The sequence below is a fragment of the Tasmannia lanceolata genome, unplaced genomic scaffold (assembly GCF_043159265.1).
Source record: "Tasmannia lanceolata isolate RefF3 unplaced genomic scaffold, GAP_Taslan_0.1 ptg000012l, whole genome shotgun sequence".
NCBI classification, from domain to species: domain Eukaryota; kingdom Viridiplantae; phylum Streptophyta; class Magnoliopsida; order Canellales; family Winteraceae; genus Tasmannia; species Tasmannia lanceolata.
The window spans coordinates 5184965-5201482 of NW_027518689.1; the positions used below are offsets into that span (position 1 = coordinate 5184965).

General features: G+C 39.3%; 1 long non-coding RNA gene across 6 annotated transcripts in view; it reads left to right on the forward strand.

Moving 5' to 3' along the window:
• LOC143887045 (uncharacterized) overlaps positions 1–7351 on the forward strand; it is a 33511-nt gene extending 26160 nt beyond the window's left edge. For 2 of the 6 annotated variants that reach the window (XR_013254006.1, XR_013254003.1), the window contains 4 exons: positions 2914–3013; positions 3886–3929; positions 5347–5474; positions 6893–7351. This is a non-coding gene — a long non-coding RNA (uncharacterized LOC143887045). The remainder of the gene's footprint in view (positions 1–2913; positions 3014–3885; positions 3930–5346; positions 5475–6892) is intronic. The other 4 variants (XR_013254007.1, XR_013254005.1, XR_013254004.1 and 1 more) reach the window with 3 other exon arrangements.
• Positions 7352–16518: the final 9167 nt, after the last annotated feature.

Below are 16518 nucleotides of genomic sequence, written 5' to 3' on the forward strand. Positions count from 1 at the left end.
CCAATTCCAATGTGCATCTAAGATTACGGATTGTGGCGGAACCAAGAGATCTTGGGTTCCCAAAGCCCCCATATGATTCTCTTCATATGTTCTTAGATTAGGGGCTTTTGCTTAAAATTGAATATCTTTTAATGATTAATTAAGTATCCTCTCTTATGTTGAATAAAAATTCTAAATAGGGGGAGTTCTATGTTTGTCTTTTTCCTTGAAAAAGGGGGAGCTTAAAATTGTAAATTTTATCCCTTTAATTTTTCTTTTACCCCATCTTTTTGATAGATGCCAAAGGGGAGAGAAATCTGATGTAAGGAAATATATGCATGCTTTTATTGAAAATCTCTTGTGCTTGTCATCATAAAAAATGGGGAGATTGTAAGCCCAATGGTTCCCACCTTGGCATTCTCATCTTATTTTGATGATTCCAATACACAAGTGATTTAAGATCACTAATGTGTTTGAATGTCTAAGTTGTAGATCATATTGGTGTTAAGACAAGATTGCTTGGATTGAGGCCAAGAAGCTCTCATTGAACCACATTCGAAAAGCCAAAGACATCGAAGATCCAAGACGAATGGAGACTTGAAGAATCTATTGAAGATCGAAGTCTATTAGAATGTATTAGATCCAATCTTAGTATTAGATTTTGAAAGGTATAAATTAAGAATAATCACACACCCTAAATATTTATGTGATTGTCCTTGTGGTGTTCCAACACTTTGGAACCCTCATTTACAATCCTAACTTGGTGTAAAGTTGGAAGCCAAAAAACAAAATTGAAAATCTGCTGCTGATAGGCTTCTCGGAACTCCGAGAAATCCTCGGAGCTCCGAGATTTGGTCCAGTAGAAAATTTCCAACTTCTGTTTGCATTCCCGGAACTCCGAGAATTTCTCGGAACTTCGAGACAACTATAACGGGAAGAAATTTGACCGTTGGTAACTTTGCCAGATTTACGACAATGCCACCAAACGGTCATATTTGGGTTTTTCTATATATATGGGTATTCCCACCTTCCCAATCATCAATCCTAACACTCAAAAACTCTACTTGAATATCCAAAGAGTGAATCAAACTTGTCTATGCCTCTCATCCTCTTGAATTAGGATTTGGATCATTAGGCTCAATTTGTACATCTTCTACAAATCTTGTAAACCCTTGTGAGGGATGTTTTGTTTCCTTCTTTCTTATCAAGAACTTGTATTCGGGCGAGTGTTCGGAGAAGCGTAGCCCACTCTCCGTGGTGAAGATCGCCACCAAGGTTAAAGGCGGTTGGAATTGTAATCGGCATTGATCTTCGCCGAAGGTAAGAAGATCACATAGTGAAGCCATCAACGGGTTTGGTTGGTGGAGTGGAGTAGGCCTCACGTTTGGAGGACCGAACCACTTTAAATCTCGGGTGCATTCTCTCTTATCTTATTGCTTTATATTTGCATTTGCACCTTTAGATTTAACTTGTGTGCTTGAATTTCATCTTGATCTCTTAATCTTCTAAATTTGGGTTAAAGTTTTCAAAAGCTCAAAACTTGTTAGCAACCTAAATTTTCCCTCCTCATAAATTGCCTTACTCGGGACCACCCTTGGAATTTCATAGACTGAATGTTTTATGCCATAGCTTTTTTTGGTAGGAATGTTTCATGGATGTTACAATGATATGCAAATTCAGTTGTGTTATGGTTGTGTTATGTATCACATTTTTAAATAATATTGTTGCATGTCTTTTTAAAAAAATGTTACTCAAATTCCAATGGGTTTAAGTTGGAAATACATCTGTGCCCTCAAAATCCCACGACATCTCTCTACACTCCCGTCGTCTTCATCTTCTTCTTCTTTCTCTTCATAATTTTTTTTGGGTCTTTGTTCCGAGTGCGAGATTTTGGGTCTTCTAAAATATCAGAAATCCCTCAAATCTTGCCCGTATGCTATCCGTCTCTCTGGACCCTGGATTTTTGCTGGATTACAGATTTCTTTTCCTCGATTTTTGCGGCATCATTTCAATCCAATCGAACCATCGTGGAGCCCTCATTGCACAGACCCTTTTTCTTTCTTCATGCAGCTCTCTCTTTCTCTATTATCCGGTTGATCTATCCCTCCCTCTTTTGTCCTATTTCTTTTTTCCACCTTCGCTGCGTTCATCATCTCCGGCTCCGCCGATCAGAATTTGGGTATTGGTTCATAAAATCCCCAGATCAGAATTTGGGTATTTTTAGAATGCAAGTCCCAGATTGAGCCAAACCAAGCTTCTCTGATAAATTTGGGTATTGGGACATGGGTCGGAAACGTCGGAGTCTACCCCGCTTCAGCCATCTGCAATTGGCTTGCCATAACCCATTTTCCATTCTTTTTCCTTTTTTATTTGGTTTGAGTTTTCTTAGTTAAGAAGAATAATCGTTTTGGAATCATTTCGAAGCGGCTTAAGGTTCTCTCTATTGTTACCACTAGCAGTTTTTTTTTTAAATTTTCTTCCATTCACCCCATTATGTATCTCATCTCTCTTTTTTCTTTATTTTTTTCACCTCCCATGAATTTTTTTTGCAGTCGGTTCTTCCATTCACCCGATTCCTTTTAATTTTGCTTCGAGAGAAAACTATCACATTTTTCAATAGATGTGCTTTAAGTAACCATCAACCATCAGATTCAACCAAAATCACATGCTTAATGCCTGATAAATTTTATTGGGATTCTTTAATACATGCTTTTACCAGCCATCTCACCTTCCCTGCTTCAATTTTACCTTTCTTTTCGTGTTTCTCAGTTCATAAGTTGCTTCTAATGAACATTGGTATATGATTCTAATGATTCGTGTTTTGGCATTTATTGGTTAAACCGTGTTTCTTTATGAAGTCATGAAATTGGTTTAACCATTTATTGGTTAAATCATGTTTGTATTTTTTATTAATTTTTTTAATCTAAGTTGAAGGTAAAGAGAATGATAGATATATGGTTTACGGTGGAAGTATTGTGGGCTACTGGCGTTTCATCTCTTGAACTATTTATGGTGGAAGTTGCCAAGTGCTTGGGTAAAATCTCTCACAATAAGGAGCTCTTACCTGACCTGAATTGATATTTCATAATTTTAGCATAAATGAAACATCGAGTTTATGGTAGCAATATTAAATGTTTTTCACCATTAAAGATTGTGCTAAATTTTAATCCAAGTTTTCTTATATGTATTGTATGCTTTTGAACTGCTCCAATAAGCACTTTGAAGATGTACTAGAACTTTTGGTGTACTACTTAAATTGTTAGTGTCCCCATATTTTTTGCATGTGCAGATTAGGTATGGAAAAGTGTTTGTGACAAATTATTTATTTTATTTGTTTGGTTAAATTTAGCCTATGTTAGGGATTGTTGGAGAACTAATTTAATTGGGCTGCAATTGTGAATTAGTAGCTTGGAAGTCTCATCACTTGACCTTCTATGTTTCTCTGAGATGTTGCTCATCACTCTTACAACTGATAATCTAAATCAGCCATAAACATATGATTCATTATTTCATTACTGTATTGTAGAAAAAATAATTAGATACAATAAGAACTAAATTAACTATTATATTATATAAGGAAATGAAAAATGTCTTTAGTGTTCCTTGCTTTGTTTTTCTCTCATTTAAAAAATATTAATTTGGGTCTATTAATTTAACAGATATGTGCATTTGGATCTTTTCGATTCTTACTCACTCTTTTTTTTTAATGATTGACATTTCTATGATGTAACTCCATATATTCCTAATTTCTTCTCTCTACCCCTCATAAACCACTCTCATTTTCATTCTTGTTCTTCTTATTTTGTTTTTTAATATATCTGTATTTATCCATATGGGAGTTTTGTAATTCTTTGGCGTTTCTCTGTTCATTTTGTAGCGATGCTTATATGGGTTTTTATTCTGCAGGTGCGAAATTTAGGTCATTTCGTATCCACAAGAGGGGAAAACAAGTAATGATTATGCTCTTGATTTTTTCTTCAAACTGATACTTTTAGGTCTTTATTTAAAAGTACCTATCATGATTTTTTCTTCAAATTTATGTTGATACTTTTTCTTCTTTGATATAGTTTTTTCTTTCTTTATTGGTTCTTTCCCCTTTATTTTCGCAGTAGAAATTGTTGATTAATGGAATTTGTCTCTCCAAACTGAAGATTTTTAGGTCTTTTAAAATTCCCAGAAAATATATAATTATTCCTCTATTTAGGGTTGCTGGACATGAAGTAAGTTTGTAATTTTATCTCATCTTTTTTGTATTCTTTTGCCTACGTTTTTGCATTTCCGAGGGAATTTTTTTGGGGTCTTTTTATTCTTTTCACAATGTATATGCTATAAGTTTTTTGAGAAGGTGGGGTTCATTCGTTATTGCTGGAACTAGATTCAATTACACGATTAGGGTTTTTTCCACTTTCTCTTATTCAGGTGCTTTGTTACAGTGGAGGTAGTATCTACCATATTTCCATATACATATTTCGCTATTGATATTGTTTGTTCACAGACATTAAGATGTTCATGATACTGAGCATTAGGTTCATCGTTACTGTGGAAGTAGTCTCTTCTATTCATTCTTCTGTGGGAGTTATTATTTATGCTTTCTTTGTTACAGCTCTGATTTTGGTTCTGCTTGGGAAGTTTTTGGTGAAACTCACATATTAAATTTTAGTACTTAGAAGTCCCTTGGTTAAACACCATTGAATTCTCAACATATGTTTCAGATGACCATCATCTATAAGCCTGATTGAATCCATCATCTATAAGTTTTTCACATTCCTTTTGTCGAAGTTTCCCTATTAGATGACCATCATCTACAAGCCTGACTGAATCCATATTACGTTAGGCAACAAAGTACCCCATCATATATAAGCCACAGATGATAGAGAATTAGCATCTCAATTTCTTTTCCTTTGGTTATAGCATCCCTTAATCTTATGAATGATTTGTCCAGAGATTTGAGGTGCCCTTTTTAGTAGATATATTCTACTATGTTATCCAGCTGAATCCCAAGATCTTATCCATTTCTTTTTTTATTATTATTTTTTTTCAATGTCAATATCCTCAACCAATACCAAAATTCCCAATGCTTCCATTTAGGAACCTTATTCTCCAATTAAAAATTGAATGATTAGGCAATAAAACATTCGTAGTAATGGAAACGGCATGATTTATGCAGTATGTAAATGTCATCGATATCATCATTTCCTTTTTTTTTCTTTTTTTTTAAATTAATCATCAGTTCCTTATTTCAACAAGAAAATTGTTTAATAATGTCTGGGTGCCATTATCGAAACAGGGGAGTGTTGGTATCATTTTCTGATAATGTCAAAAGGAGCTTCACTTAGTTACTCTAACCCATGTTCTCCTTTTTTTTAGGTAAAAAAAACATATGCTTGACGAGCACAAAATCTTATGATATTATGGATGGAGTCATCAAACCTACGCGATAATGGCCCTATTTGTTTTGGCTTTTGAGAATTGATTTTCAGTCCAACTCCTGGATGGTATATATTCTGTTTTATTTACTAAATCCCCAAATGAGTAATCAATCTGATTAATTTTTCTGTTTAGATATTTTTCATTTTGAATCTTATTAGTGAATTCTATTTAGTACAAGGAATGCAATTTATAAGGTTGGATAATGTAGATCAATTCATAAATTTATTTTCTGGACTATAGTGTTTCCTTTGGATTTTATGCAATCCTGTCTAAGAATATCTTCTTCATAGAGTAACCTAACATTTTTTTTTAATGGTTAGAGTAAGCTGACATTGTGTTTGCCTATTATGCTTGGCCTTCCTGTATATGATCACCACCAAAATCTTATTTTGTTTTGATCACTAGGCATGTTCAATGAGGTTGGTTTCTTTTTCCTTTTCCTTTTCCTATTACTTTTTTTTTCAATTTTTTGGCTGCCACCATACTGTTACAATTACGAAAGGAATCTACAATTTCATTGTCTATAGAACTGCATGTGCCTGTTGACTTCCCACCCCACCTACAAATTAGAAGTACAGTCAGTGTTATTTAATCATTTATACGTCAACACTAACTACAAAACATGTATAAAGTTGCACAAAATTCACATTCAAATCGAGTTTGTCCTTAACATATTACCGTTATCACTTCGAGCCCCTTTTAACTATTAAATTCCCCATTTCCTCCAAGTTACCTCTCTCTCTCTCTCTCTCTCTCCATTTTAATAAAAATTGGATCTTTATTTTTTGTTAGCTTCAAGCTTTGGTTTTTTTTTTTTTTTTCCATTTTCTTTATCTCCATGTTTTCTGATGAATCATTTAGTGTTCTTTGTTTTGACGTGCATCACACGGCTGGTCTTTACTAGTATATATATATATATATATAGGTAGAGGAAAAAAGATTACTTTTCTTTTTTTGTAAGAATTACATGTCAGCATTAGATAATTACATCTATTGTCCTTCTAAATTCTCCTTCAATGACCTTAGCCTCATTTATAACTATATAGTACTGTATATAGCTGAGGATAAAATCGGGAAATAAATATTTCTAAAGTTGTAACAGATATTTCTAAACGTGAGAGATATTTCTCGATCATCCACGTCTCTCTCTCTCTCTCTCTCTCTCTCTCTCTCTCTCTCTGTGAGACCCTATTTTCATTCCAGAGTACCTTCTCTAAATCTCTGAGGCCCTGTAATCTAAAATGTTTTGCTTTCAGTTCTTAGACGACCCGTTTCTCTTCACACTGGAGAGTTCTTTTAATTTAAAACAGGCATTTTCTTCGTCCTGCAATGGGTATGAATTTCAAACCAAAACCCTAGCTGATAGTTTCTATTGCATTTTTTGTAATTCTCATGTAATTTTTTGTTTTTTTTTTGTTTTTTGTTACTTTAGGGTTTCAAGGTTTGTTGCATTTAGATGTTCTTGACTTGATTATTTATTCAGGCAAGATGGATCCTGCCAACTGAAGATGCAAAAGAGAAGTGAGGCCCAATAGATTCCTTCTGAATAGATTCTCCCAAAGTCCATATAGGGAGAGAAAGCATGGTTCCTGTCTGCAATTTTATTGGTCCTCAGCATTGATCATTCAGGTCTGGAAGTTTTACTAGTTTAGTATTTTGAGTAGGAAATATGTGTTGAGAAGCTTCTTGGAATCTTGATTTGAGCATTTATAATTCTACATCATTACTTAAATGGTTTGTGTGCTCTTCAAGTAGAAGCATAAGTGTATAAACAGATTTATGAAGTTAAAGGATCTCATTCGTAACTGATGGAAGTACTTAACAAGGGTTGTACTACAATTTTTTTACCGTGGTTGGTATTGCAGAGATGTTCGAATCGTTGTGATAGTGTGAACACTCTGCACTCTTTTCTCAGAAATGTATTGAAAGAATCAGTCGGCATCTACTATTTCATCCAGCTCTCATACATTTTACAATTGCATTTCTTTTCCTTTCTCTCTCTTTTTTTTTTAAAAAAAATACAGTACTAATGCTTCTTTTATGTATCATTTACTTCTTTTGTAACCCGTGCATCGCACGGGGTGTTCTACTAGTATATATATATTAATATATCAACTATAATAAGCGGGGAGGAAAAGCCCAGGCTTTTTTGAATTTTGTGAAAATCTGTGGAATTAACACCTCACTTTTTTTTACTTTTTCTAACAAAGGCACCATTCAACCCACATATTTTCAATCCTACCCCCTCCTTTATGCTTGTTAACAAAGGCACCAATTCAACCCACATATTTTCAATCCTACCCCCTCCTTTATGCTCTTTAACAAAGGCACCCATTAAAGCCACATAATTTCAATCCTACCCCCCTCCTTTGTTGAAAAGCATTAGAAAATATAAAAAAGCATATATTTTAAAAAAAAGTATATGATACTTTTTCGATTTATTTTTAGCTACTTTTTTACTTATTTTTTCTACATATTTTTTAACTAACGTTTTTTTTTTATATCATATACTTTATTTTTGGCCGTGTCGTGCACATTTTTATTTTTTTACTCAAAAATTAATTACAAAATTTTGTATCATATACTTTTTTTTGCCGTATCGTGCATCTTTTTTTTTACACAAAAAGTAATTAGAAAACTCTTTCTTTGGCATTTTTTTCATTACTTAGTACGTGGTGATGCATACTTTTTTGCTTATTGTTTTTACATATTTTTAACTAATTTTTTTTGGTATCATATTCCTTTTTTTGGCCGTGGCGTGTATCGCACGTCGGGTATTACTAGTATATCTATATAGCAGAAGAGAAAATAAGAGAATTTGTTGAATTATTTCAAAATTCTAAGAGAATTACATATCACTTTTTTTGACTTTCTTTTAACAAAGGCACCCATTCAACCCACATATTTTCAATCATACCCCCTCCTTTATGCTTTTTAACAAAGGCACTCATTAAAGCCACATAATTTCAATCCTACCCCGCTCCTTTATGCCTTTTTAATAAAGAAAGTGGACAAAGTCAACATAGTGACGTTTTTGCTCTGCAAAATTACGGATTGGGTACATATGTTACATAATACTATGGATTTTTGTGAACATATTACATAATAATACGGATTCAGGGCACCTTTCAAAATATTGACCAATTCCGGGCACTTTAAGAGGAACAACATATTATGAAAACCTCTATAGATTGGAGGGCTAGGATCAACCTATAGAAATGATTTTACGGGCACAACCTATTTATGTTGTGTTCCATCACATGGACGGTTTGGATCAACCTATGATGTGGTCCGTACAGTTCTTTGTCGGCCCGTGCATCGCACAGGGCTTTTCACTAGTGTGTGTCTATATATATATATATATATGTGGAGGAAAAGGATTGTAAGCTCGAGTGTACCATCCTTATGATATGCTCGAGTGCCCGTCCCACATTTTTTGTGGTGATCCAAAGCATTCATTTGCAAGGCCCTATCATAGATAGGGTGTGTGCCAAAAATCAGCTCCATTGAATCATCCTAACCCCTCCAAAGTGGAGGGCAAAAATGGGCAGATTTGTAGACAAGCAGTGTGATGATGCCAAAATCCGGATCTGGGCGTCGGACGAGCGCTATCGGCAAAACTAGCAGCTTAGGTTGGTAGCTCCTATTCATGGGTGCCTGCGCTCATAGAAAATAACGTTAGAAGGGCCCCGGAGTGGGGACTCGGGGGCACCCTCCGACGCTCAAGTCAGGTATCGGTATCACAGGTATCTAAGCAAGACTAATAGAGATAAACATGCTTATGGGGGGAAGAAGAGTCTCCTTTTACCGTTGAGCAAGGGGGTGCCTTTTATAGGCTTAGAGTTCTTACACCATGTTTTGGTGTATAAGCCATGTGTCCTTGTGCATGGCAAGTTTTTAGCATGTTTGCCACTTGTCGTAGTGCTTGCCATGCATTAGCATGTATGCCATGTGTCCAAAGTAAAAGGGGAATTTATTTAGTTTTCCCCCAACACTTGTCTTTATACTTTTCTTGATCATAATTAGATTCTTTTGGTATAAGGGTAACACGTGGCGGGCTCTAACGGTTGTATTTTGTCCCTATCATAATACCCCCTACTCCTTTGGTCCATTAAATGGACCAAGGGAGTAAGTTCCTTTGTCTGGTCAAAGAATTTAGTGACGAGGGTATTAATGGGAATCTGGGAAGGCGAAGGGGCGTGCTGCTACATTCGGCAGTTCTTTCTCGATGGGCCTTTTCTCCATCTAAGTGGAATAACCGTAGGGTGACCGGACCCTTGTGCTGGTTCTGAGCCTTTTCCACCGTACTTGGTATTTTCCATTTGGTGGAATTGTAGTGGGAATGCCGGGCCCTTGTCCTGAGGTCCAAGCCTTTTTTGCTCGACCGGTCTCTGTTTCCATCTAAGTGGAATGGTAGTAGGGTGGCTGGACCTTTGTCTTGAGGTCCGAGCCATTTTTGCTCATCCAGACTCTTTTTCCATCTAGTGGAATCGTAGTAGTGATGCCGGACCCTTGTGCTGGGTTCCGAGCCTTTCCCACCGTACTTGGTATTTTCTATTTGGTGGAATTGTAGTGGGAATGCCGGGCCCTTGTCCTGAGGTCCGAGCCTTTTTTGCTCGACCGGTCTCTGTTTCCATCTAAGTGGAATGGTAGTAGGGTGGCTGGACCTTTGTCTTGAGGTCCGAGCCATTTTTGCTCATCCAGGCTCTTTTTCCATCTAGTGGAATCGTAGTAGTGATGCCGGACCCTTGTGCTGGGTTCTGAGCCTTTCCCACCGTACTTGGTATTTTCCATCTTGTGGAGTTGTAGTAGTAAGGCCGGGCCTTTGTCCTGAGGTCCGAGCCTTTTTTGGTATTGAATTCCAATTTGTTTGGTGAGGACGTATCTAGTGCACCCCCGTGGGGCGTCTTATTTGTGGAAGGACTATCTTCCCCTCGAGTAGGACCGTTAGAGCCCGCCACGTGTTACCCTTATACCAAAAGAATCTAATTATGATCAAGAAAAGTATAAAAACAAGTGTTGGGGGAAAACTAAATAAATTCCCCTTTTACTTTGGACACATGGCATACATGCTAATGCATGGCAAGCACTACGACAAGTGGCAAACATGCTAAAAACTTGCCATGCACAAGGACACATGGCTTATACACCAAAACATGGTGTAAGAACTCTAAGCCTATAAAAGGCACCCCCTTGCTCAACGGTAAAAGGAGACTCTTCTTCCCCCCATAAGCATGTTTATCTCTATTAGTCTTGCTTAGATACCTGTGATACCGAGACCTGACTTGAGCGTCGGAGGGTGCCCCCGAGTCCCCACTCCGGGGCCCTTCTAACGTTGTTTTCTATGAGCGCAGGCACCCATGAATAGGAGCTCTACCAACCTAAGCTGCTGGTTTTGCCGATAGCGCTCGTCCGACGCCCAGATCCGGATTTTGGCATCATCAGATTGGCGCCATCCGTGGGACTCGAAAGAAAAAATAAATAAATCTAAGCAGGACACTGGCTTCGGAGAAAATCGCAATGGGGGCAGGAGATGGACCCCTCTCTTGGATCCCCATCCGCGAAAGCACTGGGGACAAGAGGTGAAATCCGCACGACAAATCTACGCTGTGATGGAGGAGGTTTTCGGCAACTCCTCTCTTACAACGAAACTATATGGCTGCAAAGATTTCTGGTCGATCGCCCAGGCGGAAAAATCTCTTCTCCCAAGATGCCCGCCTTCTTCAAGATCGAGATGAAGGGAGAGCACGAAAACCAGGTTCTATCTTTCCTTTTCTGGTTATATTTTTCATTGACGGTTTATAATAAACGATCAACAAAAAAGAAAAAGAAAAAGAGAGAGATCAACTCGCTGGGAATCCGGGATATGGTTTTGGTGGTGATTTTAGGCCATCCGCGCCTTTCTGGGAAGAGGTCCGGCATTCTTGGATGAGATGTTGCGCCGCCGAAGCAACTCTGTATTCGAAAGCCACCCCATTATCCCCCATTGTCGCGAGGAAGAAGAGGAAGATGTGACTTGTTTTTTAAAACCCAATCCCTAATAGTTGATATTGACAACCGTATAGAAGAAAAAATGGCAAGAAAGGTGGCATCCCACCTTGGGAAGCGCTCCAAGATATTTAATATAATATGATATATTACTAAGATGGGAAAGTCAAGCTTTCTTTAGGGTTTTGCTAACGAAGTGAAGTCTGACAGATCTTCACACAAGGATTTCATTGAACCGACCTATTTTTTTTTAGAATTGCTTTATGAGATGCTTGAAGATAGGTACAATGATCTTGATAATAGCACCCCTCCTCTCCCCCTACATGGCTCTCTGTTTGCAAGCTAAAGAGGAACTTTTTATTAACCGCACGATTTGCACACGTCTAGTAAGATGGTTGTTGCATTTAATGAAAAACCCACACACCATGATTTCAGTAGTGACACCCCTCGAGGAGATGGAACTCGTTTTCATGATTCTAGAAACTGGCTTTATATTTCTAATTTTATAGTAAGAGGGATACCCATTTAAATGAATTAAATTTGCTTAACTTGCTATAAGTGAAATCCATTACTTTGGGGATCTAGTAAATAATGGTATTCCTAAGCACGTGGCAAAAGATGGTGGGCCCTACCCAATGAGGTGGTGATACAGATCGTAGGCACCACACAACCCAATGATTAAGGTCGTGGCTGCCCCATTCCATCAAAATATGAGGCCATTATACACCGCACAAATATTAGATAATTGCAACCGTTGATTTAATCCTTACGCTTACTGGAGATTTCATCCGGTAATAAATGGCAAAATATTTTTGGCCTAAAAAGAGCGCCATTATGAGACCAAATCAACGGGTGAGATCACTTGCCATGTCTATGCGCGCTCCAATGGGCCGAGCCTTACCAAATTAACATACATGTCTCTCGTCTTTGCCACCCGCTGTGGAGAATGAAATAACATCTACGTACTCTTATTTTGATAAGAGCCCCCGTACTATTTCCGATTAGTTGTTGAGACCATATTCAAAATGGTAACAGCCTCTAAAAGCTGATTCGGGAAATGCAAAATAAAGAGTAAAGTGCCGTTATTGAAACAATGGGAACACAACTGTAATCTACCACCACTGATGACACCCAGATTGAACGATCCAAGCCCTTGGATCGAAGGTGTTTTAGTCAATTTTAAAAATTAATTTGCTTATGCTTGTGTGGCTCTCCCTTAAGGCATCTAATACATTCGGGGGGCATGAGAAACAATTGTCGGTTCTATGCAAAGACCAATGTGTGAGAGCCTCACAAGGCTGAGGCCGAGTTGGTGTTCAAGCGTCCAACGTGGCCTGCAAACAAGCCGAGCCCGTAGATGGCCCTCCAAAGTCCAAAAACACCTGAAAGCATCGGAGACCCAAGCGATCGAGAAAAGCATCTTTATAAAGACCCTCTCCGAGCAACTCTCCATGTCACAGACACAATTCTCCGGATTCCCCATGGATAGATGTCCACCGACATGGCTGTGATTGCACCGATCCCCATCGACATGTTTTGCCAAATACGATCTAAAAAGGATGACATAGTGGGGCAGATCATCAACTTCAACTGGGGCATCACCATTATCTCCATCGCTTCTTCCTTCAACACTGCTCTTGGACCCCGCGGAGGCCCTCTACCGACCGCGCGATCGCAGACCCGGATTTCAAATCGATAAGTAAATAATCACTATTGAGGTTTCTAAACCATGCGTAGAGCTGTGTTCTCCTCAAAATATCTTGGTTGCAGTTTTATCTTGTTGAAATTTTATGTTTGCTTTTGAAATATCATCTGCACGATTAATATTTGTGTTGAAATTCTTCCTCTAGGACAAGCTTAAAAGTTCCGGCAAGGCTGGACTATAAAAGTCCTAGGCTGAGATCAAAAGCCCTCTTCGAGGCTAAGCATCGCCGAAAAAGACCCCTCCGAGGCACGACATCAACGAAACTCGGATCCCACCTTATGCTGTCGGAGATACCGAGGCACGACATCAACGGAGCCCGGATCCCACCTTATGCGGTCGGAGATACCGAGGCACGACATCAACGAAACTCGGATCCCACCTTATGCGGTCGGAGATACCGAGGCACGACATCAACGGAGCCCAGATCCCACCTTATACGGTCGGAGATACCAGGGCATGACATCAACGGAGCCCGGATCCCACCTCATACGGTCGGAGGTAACGAGGCACGACACCAACGGAACCCCAGTCCCTCGAAGCCGGAACATGGACAACCTCCAAGAGTTTTACCAGTAAAAAGGAAGGAGCCACGTGTATCTCCATTTTCGGGTCCACGATGAATAAAGGGCCGGAAAAAAGACAGGGAGTGAGACAGAGGTAGCATCAAGGATGATCCCCCCGAGAATACCCTAAAACACTCCCCATGAAAAAAAAAGACCTCCCCTTAAAGGGCAGGCGGGACCCATTAACCCCGAACTGATCACTCGAGGGGAAGATAGTCCTTCCACAAATAAGATGCCCCACGGGGGTGCACTAGATACGTCCTCACCAAACAAATTGGAATTCAATACCAAAAAAGGCTCGGACCTCAGGACAAGGGCCCGGCCTTACTACTACAACTCCACAAGATGGAAAATACCAAGTACGGTAGGAAAGGCTCAGAACCCAGCACAAGGGTCCGGCATCACTACTACGATTCCACTAGATGGAAAAAGAGCCTGGATGAGCAAAAATGGCTCGGACCTCAAGACAAAGGTCCAGCCACCCTACTACCATTCCACTTAGATGGAAACAGAGACCGGTCGAGCAAAAAAGGCTCGGACCTCAGGACAAGGGCCCGGCATTCCCACTACAATTCCACCAAATGGAAAATACCAAGTACGGTGGGAAAGGCTCGGAACCCAGCACAAGGGTCCGGCATCACTACTACGATTCCACTAGATGGAAAAAGAGCCTGGTTGAGCAAAAATGGCTCGGACCTCAAGACAAAGGTCCAGCCACCCTACTACCATTCCACTTAGATGGAAACAGAGACTGGTCGAGCAAAAAAGGCTCGGACCTCAGGACAAGGGCCCGGCATTCCCACTACAATTCCACCAAATGGAAAATACCAAGTACGGTGGGAAAGGCTCAGAACCCAGCACAAGGGTCCGGTCACCCTACGGTTATTCCACTTAGATGGAGAAAAGGCCCATCGAGAAAGAACTGCCGAATGTAGCAGCACGCCCCTTCGCCTTCCCAGATTCCCATTAATACCCTCGTCACTAAATTCTTTGACCAGACAAAGGAACTTACTCCCTTGGTCCATTTAATGGACCAAAGGAGTAGGGGGGTATTATGATAGGGAGAAAATATGGTAGGACCGTTAGAGCCCGCCACGTGTTACCCTTATACCGAAAGAATCTAATTATGATCAAGAAAAGTATAAAGACAAGTGTTGGAGGAAAACTAAATAAATTCCCCTTTTACTTTGGACACATGGCATACATGCTAATGCATGGCAAGCACTACGACAAGTGGCAAACATGCTAAAAACTTGCCATGCACAAGGACACATGGCTTATACACCAAAACATGGTGTAAGAACTCTAAGCCTATAAAAGGCACCCCCTTGCTCAACGGTAAAAGGAGACTCTTCTTCCCCCCATAAGCATGTTTATCTCTATTAGTCTTGCTTAGATACCTGTGATACCGATACCTGACTTGAGCGTCGGAGGGTGCCCCCGAGTCCCCACTCTGGGGCCCTTCTAACGTTGTTTTCTATGAGCGCAGGCACCCATGAATAGGAGCTCTACCAACCTAAGCTGCTGGTTTTGCCGATAGCGCTCGTCCGACGCCCAGATCCGGATTTTGGCATCATCAGGTGAATTTTTGTTTCCTGTGGACTTCATAGTTTTAGATACCCAACCTGTTGCGCATGTTAAAGATCAAATCCCAATCATTTTAGGTAGGCCATTCCTTGGTACTAGTAATGCATTAATAAATTGTAGAAATGGCCTAATGAAACTCTCATTTGGTAACACATCAATAGATTTCAATATTTTTAGATTAGGAAAGCATCCTGGTTTGCATGAAGAAGTTAATTTATTGCATTCATTCCCAAATGAGATAGAAACTGAGTTTGATATTGATTTTGCTGCATATTTTCAAGAATTCTTAGAGCAGTTGGGAGACACGGGAGAAGACTTCTTCTCTGAGGCTTTCAGCCTACAACACATAATGGAGCCCGTGAGACCCCTTTCTAAATCCCTTCCCAAGCCATCCATAGAGGAGTCCCCACAACTAGATTTGAAGCCTTTGCCTTCAAATCTCAGGTATGCTTTCTTAGGCAATAATGAAACTCTTCCTGTTATTATTTTTTCTGATTTAACTTCTAGTCAAGAGGATGAGTTACTTAAGTTGTTAAAGGAAAATAAGGAAGCCATAGCTTGGACCATGGCTGACATCAAAGAAATTAGCCCTTCGATTTGCCAACATCATATACATTTGATTGAGGGTTCCAAACCTTCAAGGGAATCCCAAAGAAGGGCTAATCCTGTGATGAAGGAAGCCATTCAAAAAGAAATTTTAAAGTGTCTTGATAATGGGATTATCTATCCCATCTCAGATAGCCACTGGGTCATTCCAGTCCAAGTGGTGCCTAAGAAGTCGGGAGTCACTGTGATACAATCCGCCACCAATGAGCTTTTACCTACTCGTATTCAAACGGGGTGACGGGTTTGCATTGACTACCGAAAGCTTAATGCCACCACTTGGAAGGACCATTTCCCTTTGCCTTTTATTGATCAGATGTTAGAGAGCCTAGCAGGACATGATTACTATTGTTTCTTAGATGGATATTCTGGTTATAATCAAATCCCTATAGCCCCTGAGGACCAAGAAAAGACTACTTTTACATGCCTTTTTGGAACTTTTGCTTACATATGCATGCCCTTTGGGTTATGCAATGCGCCTGCCACATTCCAAAGGTGTATGATGAGCATATTATCAGACATGGTGGAGACATTTCTTGAGGTCTTTATGGATGATTTTTCCATTCATGGCTCCACCTATGCCGAGTGCCTTCACCATTTAAAGTTGGTATTGGAAAGAAGTAGAGAAAAGAACTTAGTTCTTAATAGGAGAAATGCTACTTT